The following is a 14,787-nucleotide window of genomic DNA, read 5'->3' as shown; positions in this document are numbered from 1 at the left end:
ACCTCCACTTGTACCCCTGAGCTCAAAATAAAAGTTAAAAAAAGAAGATGAAAAATAAAAGACAGAAGAAGAGGAATAAATGAAGAAGCAAGAGGGGGAAGAGAATGAGGAGGAGGATGTGGAGGAAAAGGAGAAACCATACTCTGCCAAAGTATTTGTGAGTTTAGCCAAAAATCCATTGTCTCATTTTTCTTTTTCTGCCTACATAATATCCACAAACAGTTCATCTAATTTTTCTGGGCACTGAAATGAGTGCTACATCTTTTAGGATTGAATTTTCCAACAGTTTTGTCCTTGTGTAAAAATAAAGACACTGTTCCCCACCCCTACCCATTTAAACATCACTTCAGCAAAAATGTCCAAGGAAGCAAAAATATTTCATGGGCTCCTGTCTACAGTTCCTCGCAAGCTTGCACCATGTCTTTGTGATTCTGACCGCTGTCCAGGCGGTGGATGTCTGGATGTCCTAGCCGTCAACCGAGTTGCTTCAGAGAGCATTGCTTTCTGCTAAAATACTAATCTTATGAAGTTCACCATTTTCTTCTTACCTCTAAGGAAAAGCATATGGTAAACGAGTCAGTGTTAGGATTCCTGCTAAGCTCCTCCACTCAACAAAGATTTCTGTTTCTTCCTCCTCCCTTCCTCTTTTCCTCCCTCTCTCCCTCTTTTCTTCCTTCCCGTTTGCCTGAGAGTTGTTAATACCTTGCCCAAGTAATTCAATCTTCCTGGCCTTAATTTTCCTCAGGTAAAAATGCTGTGTGTGAGGGTTTAAGGTGCCAAAATATTTAGTTTTTCACAACCATAACTTTCTGTGTTTAGTTCAAATTCTCCTTTCTGTGACAAACCTCTTTATCTATTTAATATAGTATTTAATTGAGTATTTTAGTAACTATTTGGTTCAACCCCTCCCTTTTATCTTGGTTTTCATGAGCTTCAGTGTGATGTGTCTGGGCAGCATTTTATTTGAATTTATTCTGTTTAGAGTTTCCTGAACTTCTTGAAACTTTCACCAAATGTGGGAGAAAATAATTATTACTTCAAATTTTTTTCTAACCCAATCTCTTTCTCACTTCCTCTGGGACTCCAGTGACAAGAATAGTGGATGTTTTTGTATTGTCTCAAGTTTCTGAAGCTCTTTCTCCTTCACCCCCACTCATTTTTGTCTTTATGTTCTTCAGTTTGAATAATTATTTGATGTATCTGTAAGCTTACTTTTTCTTCTCGTATCTCCATTCTATTATTGATTCTACCTAATGAATATCTTTGCTTAAGACACTGCATTTTTCAATTCTAAAATTTCCATTTGGTTCTGTTTTTACAGTTGTTTTTGAGAACCTCTATCTTTCTATACGCTAATCCTTATCTCATTGAATGTGGCTATGATATCTACATTAAAGTCTTTGTCTGGTAATTCTAACATCTAGGTCATCTCAAGCATGGATATTTGTTGGGGTTCTGTTTTTCCATAGTGAGGATGGACACACTTTTTCTATCAAGCGTCAGATAGTAATTGTTTTTAGCTGTGTGGGACATATAGTCTCTGTGGCAGCTTCTCAACTCTGACATTGCAGCGTGAAATCTGCAGCAGACAACACATGAGTGAATGAGTGTAGTTGTATTCCGGTAAAACATTAGACATAGATACTGAAATTTGAATGACGTAAAATATTCACGTTTTATAAATAGTTTTCTGATTTTTTCAATCATTAAGAAATGTACAAATTATCCTTATCTTCAGAGCCATAGTAATCCTGGTGCTAGTACAAATTTGCTGCATGGACTATAGTGTACCAAGGTCTACCCTTAAGAATTCTTCACAATTTTCTGGTTCCTTTTATGTCGATTCATCTTGGACTGTATCACGGATGGTTAAATATTATGTTGTGAGACTCTAACTCCCGTTAAAATTATCTGGAAAACATTGGTGTGTTTTGTTTTGACAGGTTTGGTTAGGTACAGATCACAAGCTCTGCCTTGCCTTCGGAGGGTCCAACCTAAGTTCTGTTTCCAAAGTTTTGGCAATGACCCATTCCTGCACCCCTCAGGAGTTAGTTTGACTGTGTAAACTGTCACCAACCTGGGGTGGTGGTTGATATTCTAACCCAGTTCTTGGAGCCTTTGCTGTGCTTCTTAGATCTATTCTGTGCATGCGCACCTCAGGCATGAACTTGAGATTTCTGATGGTTAATACACAGAACTAGGAGAGCCCATTCTTGGGGATTTCCACATATCTGAGACTGACCTTGGGGCAATACAGTCAGAGAAAAAAATAGAGAAAAAACAATATGGCTTCTGGCCTCCCCCACTAACAAACACACTCTTCAAAGCACAGATTACCTGCCCGCAGAGATGGATTGTTCTTTTGGGGCTTTACTTTTCCACCCTCTGCACTGCTGCCACCATCACACAGCAATTCAAGCTGGCCTCTGGATATTACCTGGAGAGAAAAAAAAAATGTATTTATCTTGTTCACAGGGATCCCATACTCTGTGGTACACAGGAACCCCTTTTCTGGCTAGAGTTTCTCTCAAAGGTTTTGCTATCCACATCTACTGTGCAGTTTTGTTCTTAGATCAAAACTGGGAAACAAAGGAGAAAAAAGAATACCTCTGCGATATTGGTCATTCTTCAAATTCTGACTTCTTTTCCCAATCAACCTGTATCCTTCTCAGAGACTGTAGGTATTTGCTTTTTGCATTCTATCCATAGGTTTTAGTTATAGTCAGTAGGAGAGACAGGATATTGTGAGCCTACTCCATCTTGGCTGGAACGGAAGTCCCCACCAGAAACTAATGTTCCAGAAAGGAAAGTGACTTGTACAAAGTCACAATAAAAGGTAGTGAAAGAAGTAGAACCAGAACCTGTGACATCTGGTTCTTTTTGGTTGCCCTCTTTTGAGAGTCAATATGGCGTATTTTTATGGAGGAGAGTGAAAGGACGAGTAGAGTCCAATGAACATTGGACTCCCTTCCCTCAAGGTGCTCTGTGATGCTCACCACCCAGATGCCCACATCTAGGTACTCACTGTGGGCTCTGGCAGTGCCACATCAGCTTGTCTTACACATGGGTGAGGCTAGATAAAATGATGTGAGAAAGTTATATAAAACTCCTGCAGTCACTCAGTAATGGCAGTGATGGTGATGATGGAAATGTCTGTATTTGTGAAGGAGGATGTGTGTTTTCATATGTCTACCCGGGCGAGTGCTTATGCATGGTTATTCATGCATATGTGTCAGTGTTTCTTTATAAGTGTGGATGTGCCATATGTGTATGTTAAGACCCTGAGTCTAATTTAAGAAATGAAGTTGCCTAACGCAAATTTGGCAGGTGAAAAAGCACTATGACTCTGATAATTTAAATAATTACTTTGCTGGTGGGTCAAAATTTGAATACCATTTTTCTTAATATGTCATGAGACATAACCAATTACATTCAATCTGTCTATTTGGAGACAATTATATATAATAGAATGATAGAGAAAAAATATTAGAGGTAAGTTAATGATGAGCCTCAGTCTTAAATGCTAGTACAAAACCATAACTAAACCCAGACACTTTCTGCATAACTTTCCCCTCACCAGAAAGAACAGAGTGTTGAGTCTCTGTCCCTATCTCTTAGTCACACGTGCTCTTCTGCAATGCTGGATTTTCTCATGCTATGCCTATATATCTTTGTTTTCAAGACACATATTTTCTCACATAAAATCTACACATTAAAGCACAACCTTGCCTTCAGAAATATTTCTAGGAGATGGGAAATGAGGAGGAGAGGCTGAGTTTGGCTTCAGATATCTGGAATAAAGTGCTTTGATGGTTCCAATTAGAAATGGCACTAGAAGTCCTGTCAAAATGTCCCAGATAGCAATCAGGTGGCACACCTCTGGGGTCACATTTTTTTGTGGATGAGGCAGTGGTTCATATTCCATTCCTGCTGCATTGAACAAGCTTAATTTGCAGTCTTCTTTATTGCAATTGGACTCTGATTTATCTAACAGCATGTTTGGGAAAGGAAGGAACATTTTAGTGGTTGTGTTTTAGGAAATGGCTTAGGATAAGGTCTGAGCCACTTCAGCATTCCAGCTCTGGGTGGGACACTTGATAAGCATGATTTCATTGGCGTGGTGGCTCATGCCTGTAATCCTAGCACTTTGGGAGGCCGAGGAGGGTGGATGACTTGAGGTTAGGAGTTTGAGACCAGCCTGACCAACATGGAGAAACCCTGTCTTTACTAAAAATACAAAAAATTTAGCCAGGCATGGTGGTGCATGCCTGTAATCCCAGCTACTTGGGAGGCTGAGGCAGGAGAATCTCTTGAACCTGGGAGGCGGAGGTTGCAGTCAACCAAGATGGTGCCATTGCATTCCATCCTGGGCAATGAGAGCGAAACTCTGTCTCGAGAAAAAAAAAAGGGTAGGTAAGAGTAGGTAGGTATTATTATTCCTATGCAATAGATGGACAACTGAAGTTCAGGGAGCCAAAATAGTAAACTGAAATTACAAAAACTAGTATTCCTTATCCACATATTTTTAAAGTCCACTTCTGGAACTAGGTCTTATGCCTGTTAACCTTTTCAGTATAACAAACTAACAGAAACATACTGAATTATAAACAACGATTTATTTGCACATTCATTTTGGGCTGGGCTCAGCTAAGCAGCTCTTCTGCTAAATTCTCCTTGGGTCGAGTATATGTGCATAGTTATTAGATGGTGAGTGAGGCTCTTTATTGCAAGATGGCTGCATTCACATGTCTAATGAACTGGGATTTCAGCTGGGATGTTTGTCTTTTTTCTCACGTCTTTTCCAGCAGGATAGCCCTAGTGTTCTTACAGAGTGGTAACAGAATTCCAAGACTCCAAGTTTATGTGCAAGTGCTTATCAAGCCTGTCTGTGTCAAGTTAGCTTGCATCTCATTAGCCAAACAAATTTACATTATCAAGCCTAGAGTCAATCTGCTGGGGAGGGGGGGTGGCGGGGGACAGTGATTTTCCTAACAGATTTTAGGAAGCATAATTTATTGAGGGCTATTACTGTAATAACCTCCCATAGTGGTTTTCAAATCTAGGTCTGTTTGATTTCAGTGAAAGCTACTTTACCCATCAAATAAAGTTGATGTCATATTGTTTCAAGGTTTCTTATATGATTTCTCTGTCTATCACATTATCAACATCAGTAAAATGATAAATTAAAACCCATACACATCCACAGGCAAAATTTCCACACACATTTCACAAATGAACTGACAGGTATGCACAAAAGCCAGCCCAATTTAAAAAGCAAGAGACCCAATGTCAAAAGGGCACAGGAGCCAATTAAAAGAGTTTCCAGTGGCCAAATCTGGAACAATCTATGCAACTAAGTAAAGGAGTATTAGATTGTAGCCCAAAGTATAGAATAAATATCCATGAATTCTTTCTGCTATAGATAAAAAATTAAGAAAGAAAGAAAAGATAAATCTCCAATGTAGAAAATCCCCCCCCCAAAAAAAATGTATATAGATCCTCCATCCTTTAGAAGGTGGCACATAACCTCCAACATCTTGGTGTGGTCTGTGCATAGTGACTTTCTCCCAAAGATTACAGTATGGAAGGGAATGGAGGGATAGTAACTTTGCAGGAGAGAGATTTGAAAAGCATTACTTCAGCCAGGTGATCAAGTCAATATCAACAGTGATAAGTTGAGTCGTGTTAATGGTCTGTATCCTTGATATGACATAATGAAAATGGCACTTTACCTCTGTGTTCTTCCTCTCCAGAAGCCTAGTCAGACCCACTGAGCAATGTATTAAAAATTGTCTGGGCCGGACACAGTGGCTCATGCCTGTAATCCCAGCACTTTGGGAGGCCTAGGCGGGAGGATCACGAGGTCAGGAGTTGGAGACCAGCCTGGCCAACACGGTGAAACTCCGTCTCTACTAAAAATACCAAAATTAGCTGGGCGTGGTGGCGCTCGCCTGTAGTCTTAGCTACTCAGGAGGCTGAGGCAGGAGAATTGCTGGAACCCAGGAGGAGGAGGTTGCAGTGAGCCGAGATGGCGCCATTGCACTCCAGCCTGGGTGACAGAGCAAGACTCTGTCTCAAAAAAAAAAAAAAAAAAAAAAATTGACCAATATTCCTCAGAATTCTCAAGGTCATCAGAATCAAGGAAAGTCTGAGAAAACTTATCACAGCCAAAGGACCCTAAGACAACACTACAAATAAATGTAATGTTGTATCCCGGATGGAATTCTGGAAGAGAAAAAGGATAAAAGGGTATTAGGTAACAACTACAGGACTCTGAATAAAGGATGGACTTTAATTGGTAGTAATATGTCAATACTGATTTGTTAATTGTAAAAAATGCACCATCCTACTGTAAGATATTAACTGGTTGAGGGCTATTTGGGAACTCTGCACCATATCTGCCATTTTTCTGCAAACCCAAAACTTGTGAGAAATAAAGGTAATTAAAAATAAAAGCAAAAAATCAGACTAGAAATGTATTCCCAATGTAGACAGTAGACAAAGAGCTGATATTTAGCATACAAAAGTATTAACCAAGCTAATAAAAAACCACAGGACCTCAGTACACAATGAAAAAGGGACACACACCAATTATTTATAGTTAAAAATAAGCATAAATAGGCACATGGAAAGCACAGTTCCGCAACTAGTAATGAAAAATAATCTATGAAATATGAATTACTTTAACTGTTTTAAACCTAGAACCATTTAAAAAATAATAATATTCTGTGTGATTAAGAAGCTGGCCAGGCACAGTGGCTCACACCTGTAATCCCAGCACTTTGGGAGGCTGAGGTGGGCAGATCTTTTGATGACAGGAGTTCCAGAGCAGCTTGGCTCACATAGCGAAACCCTGTCTCTACTAAAAATACAAAAAAATTAGCTGGGCGTGGTGGTACACACATATAATCCCAGCTACTCGGGAGGCTGAGGTTGGAGAATCACGTGAACCTGGAAGTTGGAGACTGCAGTGAGCTGATGCTGTGCCACTGCACTCCAGCCTGGGGGATAGAGCAAGACTCTCTCAAAAAAAAAAAAAAAAACCCAGAAAACAGAAAACCCTTGCAAGAGATGATAAACCAGTAAACTACAGTTGCAAATTAATTTAAAAATCACTCAATGTGTTAATTATTTTCTTCACAGTAATGCCATTTCTTTTTTTTTTCTTGGAAAGTAATATATATGTGGCATATTTTCCATAGAAATATAATAATCATAGAATTATTTATAAATATGTAAACTTAGAAACTACTTACATCCTCAGCAATAGAGGAGTAAATTTTCCTTTGTTCACCCACTTGATAAAACCATATTAAGTAACTAAAATGAGATACTTTTTCTTTTTTTAAAAAAAATCTTATTTCCATAAGTTTTTGGGAAACAGGTGGTATTTGGTTACATTAGTAAGTTTTTTTGTTTGTTTGTTTGTTTGCTTGTTTTTGAGGTGGAGTCTCGCTCTGTCACCCAGGCTAGAGCGCAATGGCACAATCTTGGCTCACTTCAAGCTCCGCCTCCCAGGTTCACCCCATTCTCCTGCCTCAGCCTCCCAAGTAGCTGGGACTACAGGGATTACAGGTGCCCTCCACCACGCCCGGCTAATTTTTTGCATTTTTAGTAGAGACGGAGTTTCACCGTGTTATCCAGGATGGTCTCAATCTCCTGACCTCGTGATCCACCTGCCTCGGCCTCCCAAGGTGCTGGGATTACAGGCGTGAGCCACCGTGCCTGGTCATGAATAAGTTCTTTAGTGGTGATTTATGAGATTTTAGTGCACCCATCACTCAAGCAGTATACACTGAATCCAATTTGTAGTCTTGTATCCCTCACCTGCCTCCCATCCTTCTGTCCAAGTCCCCAAAGTTCATCATATCATTCTTACGCCTTTGCATCCTTATAGCTTAGCTCCCACTTATGAGTGAGAACAGATGATGTTTGCTTTTCCATTCCTGAGTTACTGCACTTAGAATACTAGTCTCCAGTTCCATCCAGGTTGCTGCGAATGCCATTAACTTGTCCCTTTTTATGACTGAGTAGTATTCCAGTGTGTGTGTGTGTATATATATTATTGTATATATAGTATATACAATATATAGTATATTATATATAATCCACTCATTGATTGATGGACATTTGGGCTGGTTCCATTTTTTTTTTTTTTTTGCAATTGCGAATGTGCTATAATATACATGCGTGTGCAAGTATCTTTTTCATATAATGACTTCTTTTCCTCTGGGTACATGTCCAGTAGTGAGATTGCTGGATCAAATGGTAGTTCTGCTTTTAGTTCTTTAAGGAATCTCCACATTGTTTTCCATAGTGATTGTGCTAGTTTACATTCCTACCAGCAGTTAGAAGTGTTCCCTTTTCACTGCATCCATACCAACATCTGTTGTTTTTTTTTTTTAATTTTTTTGAATATGGCCATTCTTGCAGGAGTAAGGTGGTATCACATTGTGGTTTTGATTTGCAGTTCCCTGATCATTTGTGTTGTTGAGCATTTTTTCAAATGTTTGTTGACAATTTCATATCTTCTTTTGAGAACTGTCCTTAGCCCACTTTATGATGAGATTTTTTTTTTTTCTTGCTAATTAGTTTGAGTTTACCTGACTTCAAACTATACTGTAAGGCCATAGTCACCAAAACAGCATGGTACTGGTATAAAAATAGGCATATATACCAATGGGACAGAATAGAGAACCCAGAAATAAACCCAAATACTTACAGCCAACTGATTTTCAACAAAGCAAAGAAAAATATAAAGTGGGGAAATGACGCCCTATTCAATAAATGGTGCTGAAATAATTAGCAAGCCACATGTAGGAGATTGAAACTGGACCCTCATCTCCCACCTTATACAGAAATTAACTCAAGATGGATCAAGGACTTAAATATAAGACCTGAAACTATAAAAATTCTAGAAAATAACATCAGAAAAATCCTTCTAGACATTGGCTTAGGCAAAGACTTCATGACCAATAATCCAAAAGCAAATGCAACAAAAACAAAGATAAATAGGTGGGACTTAATTAAAGTAAAGAGCTCCTGTACAGCAAAAGAAACAGTCAGTAAACAGACAGTGGGAGAAAATTTTCATAATCTATACATCTGACAAAGGACTAATATCTAAAAGGATATTTTTAATAACATTGTAACAACATAGAAAACTGTCAATGTAATAAAAGTTGATAAGTGGCCAAATGTAAAAGTTATCTATATACCGTTATGCTTACATTAACAAATGCATAGATTTGAGAGATTGAAAGAAAATATATTACCTCTGTCAATAGCTTTATTTGCATTTTGATCTAGTTGCAGCTTTTGTTCTTACACTCTTCTCTGAATTTTGATTTATGAACGAACATTCTATTTGAACAACAATCAATAAAGGTTCAAAAAATATGATGAAGAAAAAAAATTGCAATTTTCCAGAATAGCAAAATCTGTTGTATTTGTCAGGCAGGGCATTAAAATCTTTGTTTCAACTTATCCCAGACTATTTTTGCACTATAATTGAATATATATAAATGTTATTAATAAAAGTAGTCACCCAAACAACTGATATGTTTTACGGGTTCCTCTAGACTTGATTTGTACAAAAAGAAAAAGTTTATAGAATTGAAGAGATGACCATCTATACAGATCATTTTGAGATCCCGTCGGCTTGTCTGCATATCTGTGTGTGTATGCACAACAAATACAGAGATCTTGTGGGGAACACTGAAAAAAAAAACCAGTTATTTCTTTAAAATTGTTTTTTTAGAATTGCTTTGTAATTTACTGTTTGCTGTTCATATTTTTTCTAATTATTGTTAAGTGGAACACTATAAATTGATTTCATTTTCCCTTGTAAGAATGTTTGCCTTGCTATCAGGAAAGGATATTTTTCTCTTGAACTTAAATATTACCTTACAACCGGATCCTGAATGTTCTAACAGGTACCCATACGTTGATGGATAGGTTGATTGATTAGGTCTGCTCGAGTCTGAAGGCAAAGGGCTGGACCAGATACTCCTAGGAGGGCCCTGCAGCTCAAAGGTTGAGATTACTGCCAATCTTGCTGCTGTCAGTGAGTATCCCCAACCAACGTCATCTCTTTGTAAGACATCAGCTGTCACTGGAGCCCAGGCAGCAGCAGACAAAAGCAGCTGATAACCATCCCCCAATCCTGATAAGGTTTTCTAGACACCCAGAAACTTCTCACATACTGAAGTACTTTCTCTAGACAGATGAGAAAGCCGTTTTAAAGGTCCACAGTCTGACCTGTAGCTCAAATTATTTGAGCCCAGATTTAAACCATTTTAAGAGTGCGTGAGACGTTTGGACCCATGGGCTTCCTGGGACAGTAGCCTGAAACAAAATTAGCAGGAGCACAGAGTTCTGGCAAAGGGATCCAATTCCGGTTCATTGTGGGGATGGAGTGAGTCTGTTAAGACACTCGTTTGTCAAATAAGAATAATCACATTTTCTGCATAGGGTTGCTGTAAGAATTTCATTTTAAAAAATTAAAAGAGAAACATCTATACAAATTTCTTAATAAAACACATAGCAAATAATAAGTGTTCTAGAAATATGAACACTTTGGCCTTGCTGAGAATAGACCTTTACAGAACTTCAGAAAATTTCCATGGAGTAATGACTAAACTCAGAGAGGTAACACCCACATTCTAGTCTTTTTTAGAAATAGGTATTTATTTTCTTATCTTGCTTATAGAATGGTAATGAACAAAAAAAAAGTTAAGAATGTATTGGATAAACATTCTCCATAGTTAGAATTATTTTAAAAATAAATAAATTGAGAAATGTCACTTTTCTGCAGAAAATTCTTCAAACACCTAAAATCCTTAACGGAAAGCATATAGGGCCTTCACCCCTGCCTACCCCTCTAACAGATGGAGAAACTCCAGCCACATGAAAGAGACTTTCTGACCTTCCATTGAGCTCTACTCTTTTCCTGCCTGCAGGCTTTTGTTCAGGCTCTTCACATCCTGGAGAGCCCTTTCTTGTGGATCTGACTGCTTGATTCTTATTCATTCTACAGATTTCCTTTAAATATCACTGGGTCAACAGGCCATCCTGACCCTGCAGTCTAAGTTATGTCTTGTTCTGTTATTCTCTCTTATAAGACACTGTGATTTTCCTCCTTTACCCTTAGCACTTATAAGGAGTTTTAATTATGTAATTATCTGTGTGTCTATGTGTTAAAAGTCCAGCTCCGGTACTGGGTTGTCAGCATGGCATGAGGCAGGACCGTGTCTGCTGTGCTCATTATCTCAAGCCAGCATATGGGGAAATGCCTGGCACACCACAGGCTTTGCATAAATTGTGGCAAATAAACCACCGAATGAGTAAATGAATGAATGATATGAACAGCAATATTATTATGACTGCAATTTTAATAACAAAGCTGAGGGCACTCATGAAACGTTCTGTTATGCCCAGACCGTTTATTCCCCGAAGAAGACCACCAGAGTCCAGAGTCAAAGCTAAGCAGCAAGGATCTTTATTACAGGTTCGAACCTGGAACTCTCCCTCGCTCGTGAAACAAGACGGGCAGGAGAGCTCCCCCACTGAGCTCCGAGCAGTGTTATATAGTCTAAGAAAAGTGGGCATAGAGTTATTATACAAATCAGATATATGATTGGCTAGTGTTTGAACAAGGCGATTTGGCTAACTATGATTGGTTCCCGCCATTTCTGATATTTTGGTTCAAACTTTGAGGCGGGAGAGCAGGTTTATGGCAGCAAGAGTTTATCTTACTTAAACACGTCTTGTGACCTTGCCTCAGAACTTACAAAATCTCTGGTATGTGCAAAACAAAATCTCTGGTACGTGCAGAAAACCAGGTACTCACAGAACTTACGAAATCTCTGGTATGTGCAAAGATTAGAGAGCAGAACAAGGGTGTAGCGGGTGGGGGGCGGGTACACATCTATCTTTGTGTCCTTTCAGTTCCCTCTTGGCAGGGTGAGTTTTCTGGGTTTTTTGTTTGTTTGTTTTTCCTCTACTCTGCATTCTCTTGGGCTCCTCCTTTTGGAGATTCTTAAGTTCAGATCTTTCCTGTAGCTACTTCACCTTCCCCTGCTGGGCTTCCAGAGGAGAAGCATCTCGAGCTCTCGCTTCACTTACCTCCTAGTGACACACAAATCACGCTCCATTCTGGGTCCTTTCTCCCTCCTGCCAGAAACCTCCTCTCCAGCTGCCTGCTGAGTAGGATCCCATCAGCTACACTGGCTATGATTTCCATTACTGATTAGGGCCTCATGTTGACCTCTCCTGCGTGCATCTGCCTGCTAATCCATGCATCAACACACATGTGGACTCGCTAATGGAATTCCTGGCATAAGGAGAAGATCGGGGAAAGGATATTCCAAGGATGGGGGCAGGGAGTGCCTACAAAGCCTTTCTTTTCCTCCACAAATCGCCTCTCAAAGACTCAAAGAACTATACCAGTAAGGTGAGACATATGGTCAAATGGGTTTAAAAACCAATCAACAAATAAAAAAAAAAAAAAAAAAAGAGACTGCCTAATAATATGAACAGTGTGATCTTGTTATAGTAACAAAGAAAGTATATGTAAGCATAGTTAATGCCTGTCAGGATATATTCCCAGGAGTTTAATCAGGCTTATCTGTTTGTGGTAGAATTAGAGTTTTGATATGTATTGTATATCTATATAATTACATTGTAGTATGTATTCTACTGTCAAAAAAACTCACTGTACTTTTGCAAAAGAAAAAACTAATAATTTAAAAGCAAATTGAAGGCTGGGCATGGTGGCTCACGCCTGTAATCCCAGCACTTTGGGAGCCTGAGGTGGACAGATCACCTGAGATCAGGAGTTCAAGACCAACCTAGCCAATATGGTGAAATCCTGTCTCTACTAAAAATACAAAAAATTAGCTGGGCATGGTGACAGGCACCTGTATTCCCAGCTACTCAGGAGGCTGAGGCAGGAGAATCACTTGAACCCAGGAGGCTAAGGGTACAGTGAGCTGAGATCACAGCATTGCACTCTAGCCTGGACAACAGAGAAAGACTCTGTCAAAAAAAAAAAAAAAAAAAAAAAAAAACAAAAAAAAAAAACAAAAAAAAAGTGATCTGAAAGAACGAAGGAAAGCAAGTTAGTCTAGTAGACTCTTCTTCAGTGGGAGGTTTGGTTCTTTCTCTCCCTGCAGAAATGTCCTCGAAGTACCAACAGCACCATCTTGCAAGATTACCATACGCATCCGTTTCATGACCACACTCAAATAGAGACATTAAAAAGACTGAGGGAAGAATGGACAGGAGGTTAGAAAACTTGGTTATTGCCCTGGGTCTGCTGTTTATTCATGTTGAGCTGGGCCTCTCCTCTCATTTGTTAGCTGAGCATTCTGGCTTAGATTGTCTCATAAGCACCTTTTAAAAGCTCCAAACTTGTATGTCTCCTACAGGTCAGGAAATTGTTTATTCCAGAAACTTTTAAAGAATCTGTTGGACTGAAACTTTTGGCTGTTGTCTTGCCCTGGTTTCACTTGGGTCTCCTAAAAAGTAGTCTAGCTCTAAGTTCTGGAAGAAACCCTGTGAACCTTGAGGAGGGTAGGCATATAAATGATCATCCAAACCAGCACACCGGCCAGTAGTAATTATGCTTGAAGATCAGGCATCAACGGAGACTGTTCTCACTACAACAGGGCACTGGGAGGAGTCCGGACTTCCTGGTCCAGCTGTTCACATGTGATCTTAGCCAGTAGACTAGCAACTCTGTAAAGAAAGGGAAAGGGATTGTTCTATTTCCTTAATGGCAGCTTCCCTGAATAAGTGCCACTAAAATAGGTCTCAGAATAATGAGTAAATGAAGGAGCTATGGTGTTTGTCAAGTGGAAAACTGGGCTAATGACATACTGAGTTTCGTGTGGCATCTGGCACACAGTCATGGAAGTAGTAATTTCAGTTGTGCTTCTTCATTTTCACCCAATCTTATAGATGAAAAATCCAAAGCTTAAACTAGCCAAGTAACTCGTCTAAGAAATAATGTAAGCTCCACAAGGGCTGTGATTTTTGTCTAGTTCTTCTTTTCTTTTCTTTTTCGTAAATTCCATTCTTTCTTAAATTTTAACTTAATTTTGCTTAATGTTGTGTGCATATCTACATATTTAATTTACAACAAAATGCTACCCATTGTTAGTTAGATTTAAACTAGAATCCTTGGCTGTTGATGTCCATGCCAGGAGTTTCACAATAATACTTCCTGCCCTATTTCTTTCCTATCCCAAAGACCCTTTCTGCCCTTTTAACCTTGATGAGATAGAAAATACCTCATCATTTTTTCCCCAGGAAATATGGCTCAAGTAACTCCTTCTTGCCTATCACCACACGAGTGCAAGCATACTTTAACTGTGCTGTGCAAAACTGTCTTTAATGAATATTGCTTTTGGCTCTAAAATTAGGTACATATTCCTATGGAAAAAAACAAAAAACACAAAAGCTGAGGCTGGAGCAGTGATTCATGCCTGTAATCCCAGCACTCTGAAAGGCCAAGGTGGGAAGATCATCTGAGATCAGGAGTTTGAGACCAGCCTGGCCAACATGGTGAAACCCCGTCTCGACTAAAAATACAAAAATTAGCCAGGTGTGGTGGTGGTCGCCTGTAATCCCAGCTACTCAGGAAGCTGAGGCAGGAGAGTCGCTTGAACTGGGAGGTGGAGGTTGCAGTGAGCCAAGATCACGCCACTGCACTCTAGCCTGGGTGACAGAGTGAGACTCTGTCTCAAAACAAAACAAACAACAACAACAACAAAAACCTGAATA

The 14,787-nt window shown here is 39.3% G+C and overlaps 1 long non-coding RNA gene across 1 annotated transcript in view; it reads left to right on the top strand.

Annotated features, from left to right (window-relative positions):
• LOC105491474 (uncharacterized) overlaps positions 1-14,787 on the top strand; it is a 312,693-nt gene that overhangs the window by 140,780 nt on the left and 157,126 nt on the right. The gene's annotated exons all lie outside the window — the stretch shown is intronic.

The sequence above is a fragment of the Macaca nemestrina genome, chromosome 18 (genome assembly GCF_043159975.1).
Source record: "Macaca nemestrina isolate mMacNem1 chromosome 18, mMacNem.hap1, whole genome shotgun sequence".
In the NCBI taxonomy this organism is placed as follows: Eukaryota; Metazoa; Chordata; class Mammalia; order Primates; family Cercopithecidae; genus Macaca; species Macaca nemestrina.
This window is presented reverse-complemented; position numbering and strand designations above follow the sequence as displayed.